A 14,535-nucleotide genomic window follows, 5' to 3' on the forward strand; every position below is an offset into this window, starting at 1 on the left:
AAGCAGTGAAAGTACCTTTGACTTGTTATCAGCCCCATGCAATCCCCTGTACAGCGGAGCTCAGACTGGGAGAGGGAGAGGCAGTAATGGGGAGCCAATCGGTTATGCTGCAGTGCTCATATGCTATCAAGGAACACGCAAATAGGAGGAGGAGAGCAGAGAGATGAGCTTGTCAATCTGCTGCTTCTCCTTTCACAAGCTGGGACAAGACCTGTAAGTTTTAACTGCAGCAGAGAAAAATCAGTTCTCCTCTCCTGACGGACAGGGCTGTGCTGAGCAGCAGAGCTCTGTAAATCTCAGGACTGGATGGACAGAAATACAAATCCTTTGGCAAGTTAGGCGGGCTCATTATATGTATTTGCATGGAGTTCAATTCTAATACAGAATGGGGGGGGGTTGCAAAGATTCCACCCACTGGCTCACTACATGCCTTGTATTCAGGTCCTGAACCATATTTTTTTTTAAGGCAGCTAATATAAGTACCTAAATCTTTGTTCATATCTGCTTCCTGCTGCCTGCTGTACAGCATCACTCATGCAAAGGGAGGGAACTGCAGAAGGAGCCAATCGGGCTGTGCTCTGTACATGTCTGCTGACAGGGAACACGCTGACAGGAGGAAAGAGCACAGTGAGTTGGCTCATCAGTGTGCTAGAGTAGATCAAGACTTACTGTAAAAGTAACTGAAGTTATGCAGATTGCAGCTTTTTCTGTAAAATTCTGGATCTGTCCCTCCTATGTCACAAGGCATCTAGTAGGGGAATGATCTCCCTTCAAGGTGAGGCAGGGCCGTCTGCACTGAGAGGTGCTAGAGCTGCACCAGGTAGGAGAGAATAGAGATGTGGGGAAGCTTTAGTGGGGATGTTGGGGTTGCACACTGTGCAACCTTAAACCCTGCACTCTATACACAGCACACTCCTGAAATCTGCACTCTGTACATAGCATACCCCTGAACTCTGCACTCTGTACACAGCACACCCCTGAAATCAGCACTCTATACATATCGTACACCTGAACTCGGCATTCTGTACATATCACACCTCTAAACCCTGTACATAGTACACCTCTCAACTTTGCACTCTGTGTATAACGCACCCCTGGAACTGCACTCTGTACATAGCGCACCCCTGAGCCCTGCACTCTGTACATATCACACTCCTTAACTCTGCACTCTGTAGATAGCGCACCCCTGAACCCTGCACTCTATACATAGTATACCCCTCATCTCTGCACTCTGTGTATAAGGCACCCCTGGAACTGAACTCTGTACGTAGTGCACCCCTGAACCCTGCACTCTGTACATAGCACACTCCTTAACTCTGCACTCTGTAGATAGCGCACCCCTGAGCCCTGCACTCTGTACATAGCACATAGCACACTCCTTAACTCTGCACTCTGTAGATAGCGCACCCCTGAACCCTGCACTCTGTACATAGCACACTCCTTAACTCTGCACTCTGTAGATAGCGCACCCCTGAACCCTGCACTCTGTACATAGCACACTCCTTAACTCTGCACTCTGTAGATAGCGCACCCCTGAGCCCTGCACTCTGTACATAGCACACTCCTTAACTCTGCACTCTGTAGATAGCGCACCCCTGAGCCCTGCACTCTGTACATAGCACACTCCTTAACTCTGCACTCTGTAGATAGCGCACCCCTGAGCCCTGTACTCTGTACATAGCACACTCCTTAACTCTGCACTCTGTAGATAGCGCACCCCTGAGCCCTGCACTCTGTACATAGCACACTCCTTAACTCTGCACTCTGTAGATAGTGCACCCCTGAATCCTGCACTCTGTATATCAGCTTCCTGACCAGCCACTGTAGTTATACTGCAGCAGGTTGGCTCCCCTGCGCGAAACCACGTAGCTGTACATTGGCTCGTGGGGCCCGAGTGCCGATGCCCACGGCCGACGGTCACGATGAGTGATCGTGACCAGGAGGCACAGAACAGGGACGAGAACACACTCTTCCCTGTTCTGTTCTGACAGGAGTGACAGATTGTGTGTTCCTATTGGCTAGGAACCATGATCTGTCACTTCCTGTAGTTAGTCCCTCCCCCTTCAGTTAGAATCATGTAGCAGGGAACACAGTTAACCCCTTCACCACCCCCTAGTGTTAACCCCTTCACCCCTTCACTGCCAGTGACATTTTTACAATAAGCAATGCATTTTTAATCGCACTGATAGTTGTATTAATGCCAATGGTTCCAAAAATGTGTCAAGATTGTCCGATGTGTCCGCCATAATGTCGCAGTCATGATAAAAATCGCATATCACCGCCATTACTAGTAAAAAATAAATAAATAAATAAATATGCTATAACTCTATCCTCTATTTTGTAGCTATAACTTTTGCACAAACCAATCAATATACGCTTATTGCGTTTTTTTTTTTACCAAAAATATGTAGAAGAATACATATCGGCCTAAACTGAGAAAAAAATTGCTTTTTTTAAAAAAAAATGGATATTTATTATAGCAAAAAGTACAAAATATTATGGGTTTTTCTTCAAAATTGTCGCTCTTTTTTTGTTTATAGCGCAAAAAATAAAAACCGCAGAGGCTATCAAATACCACCAAAAGAAAGCTCTATTTGTGGGAAAAAAAGGACGTCAATTTTGTTTGGGTACAATGTTGCAGGACTACGCAATTGTCAGTTAAAGCGAGGCAGTGCCGAATCGCAAAAAAACGCTCTGGTCAGGAAGCGGGTAAATTCTTCCGGGGCTGAAGCGGAAATAGTGCATTCCTGTACCCTGCACTCTGTACATAATGCACTCTTGAACTCTGTACTTTGTACATAGTGCACTGCTGAACCTTGCACTCTGTACATAGCACACCCCTTAACTCTGCACTCTGTAGATAGCGCACCCCTGAGCCCTGCACTCTGTACATAGCACACTCCTTAACTCTGCATTCTGTAGATAGTGCACCCCTGAACCCTGCACTCTGTACATAGCACACTCCTTAACTCTGCATTCTGTAGATAGTGCACCCCTGAACCCTGCACTCTGTATGTAGTGCATTCCTGAACCCTGCACTCTGTACATAATGCACTCTTGAACTCTGCACTTTGTACATAGTGCACTGCTGAACCCTGCACTCTGTATGTAGCATAATTTTAAACTCTGCACTCCTGAACTCTACACTCTGTACATTCCGCACTCCTAAACTCTGCAATCTGTACATAGAGAACCCCAGATACAACCGACCCTTTGAGGGCGACCATACTGCTGATGTGGCCCACAATGACATTGAATTTTACATTCCTGCTCTAAAGGACCAATAAGGAAGCTCCAGAGGAGCAGCCTTGTATATCACTTCAAATCGACTCAACCTAGAACCTTGTTTTTTTGCTTTTTGAGCTGCTATTTGTGAAAGATTTGCTAAAAAAGTAAAAATAAATAAATAAATAAATAATTTCAATGAAGAGGGCTTGTCATTGTCTTCAAAAGCCCCACATGACCCGATAACTTTGATACGAAGGAAGAACCCTTAAAAGATTCCGCCCTTTTCATCATAAAATGCATGTAAAAAGCAATTCATTTGCACCCAGCGGGAAGCCCGTGTAAGCACTTTGATTCATAACATGAAGATCTTTTTGAAGAGTTTTATGTCTGTTGGCTTGCGCCGTTCCCCGGCACTCAAGTCCTCTTCCATTCTCATATTTCATCTAGTTGAAGGGGAAGATTATGGGACAATGTATTAATAAAACACAATCCATACAACCAAAACTTAGCTAGAAGAAGAGGCAACATTATGGGCTGTGACGTTTACAAGACAAATGGACGCGAGCGGGTTTTCTATCCTGCCGGCTGGTTTCGTAAATTTATATCAGTCAATAAAACTGCATTAATTTTTAACATCACCAACAAGCCTCGGTGATGTATAGGCTGGCTTTCAAGTCTTTATCTTTTACTTCATCTTTTCTTAATAGAAGCCATAGTCTGTTGTCACTAAGCATATGGTTTTGAGTTAAATTGTATCTAAAGCCAACTTTTTTAGAGTGGGTAATAATTAGAACCCTTGTTGGGATGTTTATCTTTGAAGAAGGGGATGAATGCCACACCGTAGTGTAAAAGTCCAAAGTCAGTGGCCCCAACTGGACCACTACAATAATACTCAATTGGTCATTTCAAGCCATTGCCTGTCGTCAAAAAATCATTCCTAGACCTATATTGGTCTCATGGCTCTACAAAGTGAGCCTTAAAGATTAGACCCAATTATATTTATATACAGCATAACATACACTGTTGTACACAGATTATTCGGCAATATTAACAGTCTCTCCTTGACTGAACTGTTCATTTACAAACCAACAAAAACTTCAGGTTTTGGCTTACTATAAAGATTCAATCCTGCCCGACGTTGAAGGCTTAATGAGGTTTATGGGTTGGGATCTCTGCAACCAAGAGTTGGCAACAAGTACTTCCTAAGGTTGAACTAGATCAGTGATGGCAAACCTTGGTCTAGATCAGTGATGGCAAACTACATTTCCCATGATGCTCATGCACTCTGCAGTGTAGTTGAGCATCATGGGAAATGTAGTTCCAAAACATCTGGGGTGCCAAGGTTCGCCATCACTGATCTAGATGCACAACATGGGCACAATCTACTGATAGATGATGACTCATTACTTATGGTTTTGATGCAGACATCTATTCAGCTGTGGGCTCCCTTTAGAAAGGATCACTCAAGATTGATCTTGCCCCAATTCGATGTCCCAATGGGGCTCATGGGTTTGGCTCTATATGACCGACCTACGGGATGACCACAAGTGCTTCCTAAGGTTGAAGGTACTCCACCATACACATACTACTCCATTTTGTTAATCTAGATACAGGATATGGGCACAATCAAAGATGAACAGATGACTCCTCAGTCATGGTTTTCTTGTAGACATCTATCCACTTGTGAACTCCTTTTAACAAAGATCACTCAAGAGTGATCTTGCACCAATTCGATGGCCCAATCGGGCTCATGGGTTTGGCTCTATATGGCAATCCTAATGGGTGCCCACAAGTGCTTCCTAAGTTGAAAGTACTCCACGATGCACACAGTACACTATACAGCTGACCTAGATGCAAGATATGGACACAATCAAGATGGACAGGTGACTCCTCACTCATGGTTTTCATGTAGACATCTGTCTACTTGTGGGCTCACCTTAGCAAAGATCACTTAAGAGTAATCTTGCCCCAATTTGAGGACCCAATGGGGCTCATGGGTTTGGTTCTATATTACCACCCTAAGGGATGACCAACGTGCAGTGCAATTGCATACCGATTGGCACATAACTTAGACCGAGTACTTAGGCACTAAAATACAACAACCTCTCTAGAGATACGAGTCCTAGCTTAGTACACAGAAGTATACTAAGAAGTTTGACTACTGCAACTCCCTTCTCATTGGCTTACCTCTACATAGTCTATCACCTCTTCAATCCATCATGAATGCTGCTGCCAGACTCATCCACCTTACTAATCGCTCTGTGTCTGCCACTCCTCTCTGTCAATCCCTCCACTGGCTTCTGCTCGGCCAAAGAACTAACTTCAAAATACTAACGAATACGTACAAACCATCCACAATTTCGCCCCAGCTACATCACTAGCTTCCTCTCTAAATACCAACCTACTCGTTCTCTTCGTTCCTCTCAAGATCTCTTGCTCTCTAGCTCCCTCATCACCTCTTCCCATGCTCGCCTCCAGGACTTTTCCAAAGCCTCTTCAATCTGTCCGCTTATCTCCTACTTTATTAGCTTTTAGACGATCCCTGAAAACCCTTCTCTTCAGAGAAGCCTACCCTACCCACACCTAACAACTGTATTTTCATTTTCTCCATCAGCTCATCCCCCACAGTTATTACCTTTTGTTTCCACTTGACCCTCCCTTCTAGATTGTAAGCTCTAACGAGCAGGGCCCTCTGATCCCTCCTGTATTTATTTGTATTGTAAGTGTACTGTCTGCCCTCTTGTTTTAAAGCTCTGCCCAAACTGTTGGCACTATATAAATCCTGTATAATAATAATAATAATGACCACATATGCCAGACATAGGCACAATCTAAGATGGACAGATACCTCCTCACTCATGGTTTTCACGTAGACATCTGTTCATTGTGGGCTCCCTTTTAACAAAGATCACTCAAGAGTGATCTTAATCCAGTTTGAGGGCCTAGTGGGGGCTCATGGGTTTGGCCATATGCGACCACCCTAAGGGATGAAAACAAGTGCTTCCTAAGGTTGAGAGTACTCCACCATGCAAATACTACTCCATGAGCTAGATGCAAGACATGGGCACAATCAAAGATGGGAACATGACTCCTCACCCATATGTCAACCTGTGGGCTCCTTTTAGCAAGGATCACTCAAGAGTGATCTTGCCCCTATTCGATGGCCTGATGGGGCTCATGGGTCTGACTCCATATGACCACCCTAAGGGATGATCACAAGTGCTTCCTAAGGTTGGAAGTAATCCACAATGCACACACTACTCTATAAGATTGACCTAGACCAGGGGTCTCCAAACATTCTAAGTTTACTGTCCTTTGGGCTTGGGAGGGTGCTGGATTGTGGCCAGTGGGCATAAACAATGCCCCATCATTGTTTTTAATGAGAGGAAGAAGGCCCCATTGTTGGTATTAATGGGAAGAATAGTGTCATTGATGGTGTCAGTGGGAGAAATAGTGTCCCATCATTGGTGTCAGTTGCTAAAATCGTGTCCCAAGGGCCGGATAAAGGCAAGAAAATGGCCACATCCAGCCCCCGGGCCGCAGCTTGGGAGCCACTGACCTAGATGCAAGACACGGGCACAATCAAAGACAGGTGACTCCTCACTCATGATTCTCACATAGACATCTGTCCACCTGTGGGCCCCCTTTAGTGAGGATTACTATTATAGCATTACTATAGCATTAGGATTATAAAACCACTGGCATTTAAAAGTTTCTAATGGTGAATCCATGACCAAAGGTTCCACCAAATGGAGTTGTGTGTGCTTTCCACAAAGATTCTCACTCCATATGGCTAGAGGAAACATTTGGAAAGTGTAACACAGGTCATGTTTGTTGAGATGAAGTCATAACCAAACTACTCTCTTTTTTGTTCTTTCCAAGAAACAGGGATGGTAAAGCATAACAACCCAGGGATATTATCAGCAGGGACACAATCTTAAATTCTAACAACCATGAAAGGCAACTTGTAGTCTGAGTTAGGAGTGTGATACATTGCATAACTGAATGGTCTTATGAAGTTGGATCATGAGTTCTGAACAGTGGAGGATTGTTCTTTGCAGTCTCCTGACAGTCTATGTGATCGTTCAGGCCTCACCGACTACAAAATGTGCAGTCCCACATTCAGAACTTCCTTATTTGCTATGAGAATGTCTGAATATCCCGTGACATAATTGCTATCATGATATTTTAACCTCTAAATTGTAATATTTCATTTTCGTGATTTTTTTTGAGTCAAACAACAATTTTCGGTAAAAAACAAACATAAAAAACATACCTAGTGTGAAAATGAATATGCCTTTCCTGTAACATTCAGTCTGTGTGATATTATGAAGCAGTAAAGAAAGATAAAACCCTATCCTGGAACAATGGTCTTGTGAAATGATCAGTGCCAAGACACTAGTTACAACTTACATGGTCAGCATTGATCCATTGAGGGAGGCTGATCTTTAGGTGAAGATGACCAATCAGGCTCTCTGCTTGGATGGACCCCTGACCTTAGTCCTCCGTGATCCTCTAAAAAATACAAAAGAAAGAGGGCTCACCAGCCTAGAGCATTTTACCTCTAACAATTTATTATTAAAAATGGGTAAATATCTACTTATAAATATAAAAACAGACAAAGCTCATCAAGGTAGTAGTTGTTCGGACGGCTCCATATGCTCTTAAGGTTTGGGGGGGACATCTCCTGGATCCAACTGGCGTTTTGAAGGTAATACCCTCTTCCACAGAGCCAAAAGGTTTTGCCAGTTGGCTCCAGGAGATCCAGGAGATGTCCTCCCAAGCCTTAGGAACCTATGGAGCGATCCAAACAACTTTACTATCTTGATGAGCTTTGTCTGTTTTTGTTAGATATTTACCCATTGCAAGCAAATTAAGTGTTATTGGGATAATGCGCTAGGCTGGTGTGACCTCTCACTTTTTTTCTTTTTATATATTTTGTTGGGACTCTCCCCAGTCCAGAAAGGTCAACAAAGCGTGGTGCGCTTATTTCTATAGCCAAAAATTGGATGTGTAGGAAGATTTTGTGCTAGACCACCATACTCATGCGCCCTTTAGTATCCTTTAGTATCCTTTAGTTGGCTCCATGATTCTGTGCTTTAGCAGATGCCATGTGCCCAGTGATATTAGAGGGATGGATAAATATTATTTCAAGACAAGGAAGAGCTTCTGTATTCTTTTATTTCTCTGCGATAATATCTTTTAGACTGAAGTTCTATTAGTTCACTTTAAGTACTTAAGCTGGGAAACATAGAAAAATAATGAAATGTATTTTTCATTCTGAGTAAGACTTGTCAAGAGGTCCAAATATGTCCATGGGTCTGAAAAGACAGTTGGCTGTGATTTGAAAAAAATTCTTGTCTAAAGGATCTTTTAACAAACAGGCATGCTTGCCTCGAAAAAGCATACATGTTTATAGTGGCAAAGAGTGGTCAAAGTAGGAGACCATCCTGAACGTAAAATTTCCTCTGAGGCAGTACATCAGCTTGGAAAATCCCACCCATTCAGTCAATTCCAGCACCCAAGGACACTTGGTCTTGCATGTTAATTCCTATGGTGACAGAGAGTGTTAAAAAGAGGAGACCATCTTCAACATAAACTTTCCTAGTAGGCAGTACATCAGCTGGGAAAATCCCACCCATTCAGTCAATTTCAACACCCAAGGACACTTGGCCTTGCTTGGTTATTCCTATAATGAGAGAGAGTGGTAAAAAAAAACTATCCTCTGCTTAAATGTTCCTCGGGGGCAGTACATCAGCTGGGAAAATCCCACCCATTCAGTCAATTCCAGCACCCAAGGACACTTGGCCTTGCGGGTTTATTTCTATGGTGGTAGAGAGTGTCAAAAAGAGGCAACCATCCTCAGCATAAACTTTCCTTCAGGGGCAGTACATCAACTGGGAAAACCTCACCCGTTAAGTCAATTCCAGCACCCAAGGACACTTGGGCTTGGTAGGTCAGGGAGTGCCCAAGAACTGATTCCTTGCAGATTCTAACAGTATTTAGACATAGAGAGAACATTTAATTTGGCATCCATGGCAAACAGTTTTCAGATACAAGATATTTTCCAAAAATACAGAAATTAATAGCAAACAGTGGTTCAAATTACTAGATATTAAAGTATTATTCTGTGTGTTTTTCTGTTAAGTTACGTGTGGATCCAACACATTTTCAGGGTTTAATGTATCCAACTGACCAAACTTTCTCTACTTTTCTATGAAATCATAATTTAGCCTTCTTGAGAGAGGAGCACCTTTGACACCCAAAATAATTGCTATTTTGATTGAAAAGATCTATTTCTACGTTTAATAGAGTACGGAATGTTTAGGTTAGGGTAAGGGTATTTTTTAGGCTATGGTTGTCCCATTTAAGGGGCCTCCCTTTACTTCTCCCATAGATACAGATAAAGCCCCATCTAAACAGTTGTCAATGGAAAGGGTGTCATTAGAAGATTTCTCTTCTACGCCTGATCACAATTCAAAATTTTGGGTTTTACCTCACCTTCAGGATTGTCTTCAGGACAAATAGAGAAGATAAGTCTCCCTAAAGGGGAACAGACAGCAACCAAAAAAGGAATGACTAAATTTGATTATTGATGCCTTTCAGGGATAACAATTAAAAATTTGAATGGTGGATACCTACTTATATGAACTTGAAAATCGAATGTACTCCAAAAAGGCTTACACAGCCACCACCACATACAAATATTTAAAATCTACCTTTTAATTATTTTCAAGACAAATATTGCTTAAAAGGTGAAAGTCAAATACCAAAACACAATTACTCTGCATAGGCCTGGCATCTAATATATGTATAATGATGACCATCATTGTAGATCTCTTACATTAAGTCAGAGGAGTCAGTGACTCCCACCTCATTGTGTGTATTAATAATTATTCTTCAACAAAACGGTTAATATTTGGTTAAGAGTAGGGATGAGCCGAACACCCCCCGGTTCGGTTCGCACCAGAACCTGCGAACGGACCGAAAGTTCGCACGAACGTTAGAACCCCATTGACGTCTATGGGACTCGAACGTTCGAAATCAAAAGTGCTCATTTTAAAGGCTAATTTGCATGGTATTGTCCTAAAAAGGTTTTGGGGACCCGGGTCCTAACCCAGGGGACATGTATCAATGCAAAAAAAACTTTTAAAAACGGCCGTTTTTTCGGGAGCAGTGATTTTAATGATGCTTAACGTAAAAAAAAAAAAAAGTGAAATATTCCTTTAAATATCGTACCTGGGGGGTGTCTATAGTATGCCTGTAAAGTGGCTCGTGTTTCCCGTGGTTAGAACAGTCCCTGCACAAAATGTCATTTTTAAAGGAAAAAATCTCATTTAAAACTGCTTGCGGGTTTAATGTAATGTCGGGTCCTGGCAATATGGATGAAAATCAGTGAGACAAACGGCATGGGTACCCCCCAGTCCATTACCAGGCCCTTTGGGTCTTGTATGGATATTAAGGGGAACCCCGCACCCAAATTAAAATAAGGAAAGGCCCTATATACTCTGAACAGCAGTATACAGGCGGTGCAAACAAGACAGGGACTGTAGGTTTGTTGTTAAGTAGAATCTCTTTGTAATTTTGAACGGGTAAATTTTTAAAGCGTTTAGCTCCAGCCAAAAAATCTTTTTTAAGCTTTTTGGAAAACATAGGGAAGGGTTATCACCCCTGTGACATTTGTTTTGCTGTCCTTCCTCCTCTTCAGAAGATTTCACCTCACTTTTTGTCCCAATGAAAAATGTTTTTTGAAAATTTGGGTTTTTTGTGGAACAAGGATTGGAAAGCATCAGTGGAAAGGAGAAATTGTTTTCCCATATTAACTCTTACAGGAGAGAATTTCCCTTCCTAGGGGTAGATTTCATCTCACTTCCTGTTGTCTCCTTCCGTTTGCAAGTAGGAGTCGTTTGTAAGTTAGATGTTTGAAAGTAGGGTCCTGCCCTATATACTCAGCAGAAATTTGGGCCTTAGGTGTTGCTGTGGCCACAACACTGTAAGCCCTCACAGGGCCCTGCTGTGAAATATTAGATCAAGAATTGTAATTACATGCCCCTGTTGAACAGGAGCTGAAAAATTGGGCCTTAGGCACTGGTGCTGGTGCCACAACACTGCAACCCCTCACAGACACTCTAGTTGGAACGCAGGAACGAGCCCTGCTGCAAAGTATTGCATCAAAAATTGTAATTACACACCCCTGTTAGACAGGGGCAGAAAAATTAGGCCTTAGGCACTGGTGCCACAACACTGCAACCCCTCACAGACACTCTAGTTGGAATGCAGGAACGAGCCCTGCTGCAAAGTATTGCATCAAAAATTGTAATTACACGCCCCTGTTAGACAGGGGCAGAAAAATTGGGCCTTAGGCACTGGTGCTGGTGCCACAACACTGCAACCCCTCACAGACACTCTAGTTGGAATGCAGGAACGAGCCCTGCTGCAAAGTATTACATCAAAAATTGTAATTAACACGCCCCTGTTAAACAGGGGCTGAAAAATTGTGCCTTAGGCACTGGTGGTGGCGCCCAGAACCAAAAATGTTCTTACAAGCTATCAGCGTGATGATTGAGGAGGAAGAGGATAATTACTCAGGGATAGTCACTCAGCATCAGCATAGGCAGTCTTTGAAGGGATCTGAGATTTCAAAAAAAATTATTCGGTTACATCAGCATCAGGTGCTTGGTAGCTGGTGGTGATCCAAGACTCATTCATTTTTATGAAGGTCAGCCGATCGACCGAGTCGGTGGACAGACGCACCCTGTGATCGGTTACCACGCCTCCAGCAGCACTGAATGTGCGTTCCGAAAGAACGCTGGATGCAGGACAGGCCAGTAGCTCAATTGCATACTGTGCAAGCTCTGGCCAGTGATCCATCCTCAAGACCCAGTAACCCAGAGGATTTTCGGTGGGAAAGGTGTCCAAGTCTGATCTTGCCCCTAGGTATTCCTGCACCATGTAAAACAGACGCTGGCGATGGTTGCTGGAACCGATCATACCTTGGGGCTGCGGACCAAAAAATTGTCTGAACGCATCGGTCAGACGGCCACCTTCTCCACCGCTCCTTCTTTGACTGACCGAAGCCTCAGCAACACGTTGTCCAGAAACAGGAGTTTGTAACCTCCCAGTCTCTGGGAACGCATTGCACAGACCTTTCTGCAAGGCCTCCCGAAGATGTTTCATCCTCTGCTCCCTCTGCGATGGCAAGATAAGGTCCGCAACCTTACCCTTGTAACGTGGATCAAGGAGGGTTGCCAGCCAGTATTGGTCCTTCTCCTTGATACCACGAATACGAGGATCCTTACGCAGGCTTTGCAGGATCAGGGAGGCCATGCAGCGTAGGTTTGCTGAGGCATTTGGTCCGGAGTCCTCTGGGTCACTAAGGACGACAACGTCCGCAGCCACCTCCTCCCAGCCACGTACAAGTCCATGTGTTTCTTGGGACTGATCCCTTAAAGACTGCTGCTGATGCTGAGTGCCAGGCTCCACCTCCATACTGACACAATCTTCCTCCTCCTCCTCCTCGTCCTCTTCCTGTGTGATCGGCGGGCACGCAGGAACACTGTCTGGATAAAGGGGGCCTTGAGAGCTAAGGAAGTCCTCCTCTTCCTGCCTCTGTTCTGCCTCAAGTGCCCTGTCCATTATTCCACGCAGCGTGTGCTCCAACAGGTGGACAAGGGGGACAGTGTCACTGATGCATGCACTGTCACTGCTCACCATCCTCGTGGCCTCCTCGAATGGTGACAGGACAGTGCATGCATCCCTGATCATGGCCCACTGGCGTGGGGAAAAAAAAACAAGCTCCCCTGACCCTGTCCTGGTGCCATAGTCGCACAGGTACTCATTGATGGCCCTCTGCTGCGTGTGCAGCCGCTGCAGCATGGCCAACGTTGAGTTCCACCTGGTGGGCATGTCACAGATTAGGCGGTTCTTGGGCAGGTTAAACTCCTTTTGGAGGTCCGTCAGCCGAGCACTGGCATTATATGACCGGCGGAAATGCACACAGACTTTCCTGGCCTGCCTCAGGACATCCTGTAAGCCCGGGTACCTGCCCAAGAACCGCTGCACCACCAAGTTAAGGACGTGAGCCAAACAGGGCACATGGGTCATTTGTCCCTGTCGGAGGGCAGAGAGGAGGTTGGTGCCATTGTCGCAAACCACCATTCCTGCCTTAAGTTGGCGTGGCGTCAACCACCTCTGAACCTGCCCCTGCAGAGCTGACAGAACCTCTGCCCCAGTGTGGCTCCTGTCCCCCAAGCACACCAGCTCAAGCACCGCATGGCATCTTTTGGCCTGCGTACTTGCGTAGCCCCTTGAACGACTACGGAGCACCGCTGGTTCCGAGAAAGAGGCCATGGAGGAAGAAGAAGAGGAGGGGGTGGAGGAGAGAGGTGTGTCACAATCAGCATTTTGGAGGCGTGGTGGCGGAACAACCTCCAACACTACTGCACCTTGTCCTGCATCCTTCCCAGCTGCCAGCAGAGTCACCCAATGTGCCGTGAAACTTAGGTAATGTCCCTGTCCATGCCTGCTGGACCATGAGTCAGCGGTAATATGCACCTTACCGCTGACCGCCCTGTCCAGCGAGGCATGGACATTGCCTTCCACATGCCGGTAGAGAGCCGGAATCGCCTTCCGTGAGAAAAAGTGGCGTTTGGGTACCTGCCACTGAGGAACCGCACATTCCACAAACTCACGGAAGGGGGCAGAGTCTACCAACTGAAAAGGCAGCAGTTGAAGTGCTAGCAATTTTGCCAAGCTAGCATTCAACCGCTGGGCATGTGGATGGCTGGGAGCAAACTTCTTTCGGCGGTGCAGCAGCTGGGGCAGGGAAATTTGCCTGGTACAATCTGACGTCGGTGTACCAAAAGCAGATTGCCCACAAGTACTTGGCTGTGACACACCTAATTCTACACCTTCATTCCTCTCACTGCAGGTCTCAGAGAGGACTGGAGGTCTAGTGGGGTTGGAAATCTCAGCTGATGAGGAGCAAGGAGAGATCCTCTTTGTTCTTTGGTGTGGGTCTTTTAGATACGCTTGCCAACGAACTGCATGGCAGGTCAACATATGTCTGGTCAAGCATGTGGTACCCAAGCGGGAGATGTTTTGGCCACGTGAGATACGCTTGAGACATATGTTGCAAATAGCAGCGGTGCGATCTGATGCACTCATCTCAAAAAAGGCCCACACCAAAGAACTTTTTGAATAACGCGCAGAGACTGCAGCGCCCTGCACATGTGGAGCTTTGGGGTGTGATGCAGTCAATGTGCTGCCCTTAGGCTGGCCCCTGGAGGGCATCCTGCCTCGTTGGTG

The 14,535-nt window shown here is 45.0% G+C and overlaps 1 protein-coding gene across 2 annotated transcripts in view; it reads left to right on the plus strand.

Moving 5' to 3' along the window:
• Positions 1-14,535, plus strand: part of SEMA6C (semaphorin 6C) — a 289,590-nt gene that overhangs the window by 249,537 nt on the left and 25,518 nt on the right. The window lies entirely within an intron of this gene.

The sequence above is a fragment of the Aquarana catesbeiana genome, linkage group LG13, assembly GCF_042186555.1.
Source record: "Aquarana catesbeiana isolate 2022-GZ linkage group LG13, ASM4218655v1, whole genome shotgun sequence".
Taxonomy (NCBI): Eukaryota; Metazoa; Chordata; class Amphibia; order Anura; family Ranidae; genus Aquarana; species Aquarana catesbeiana.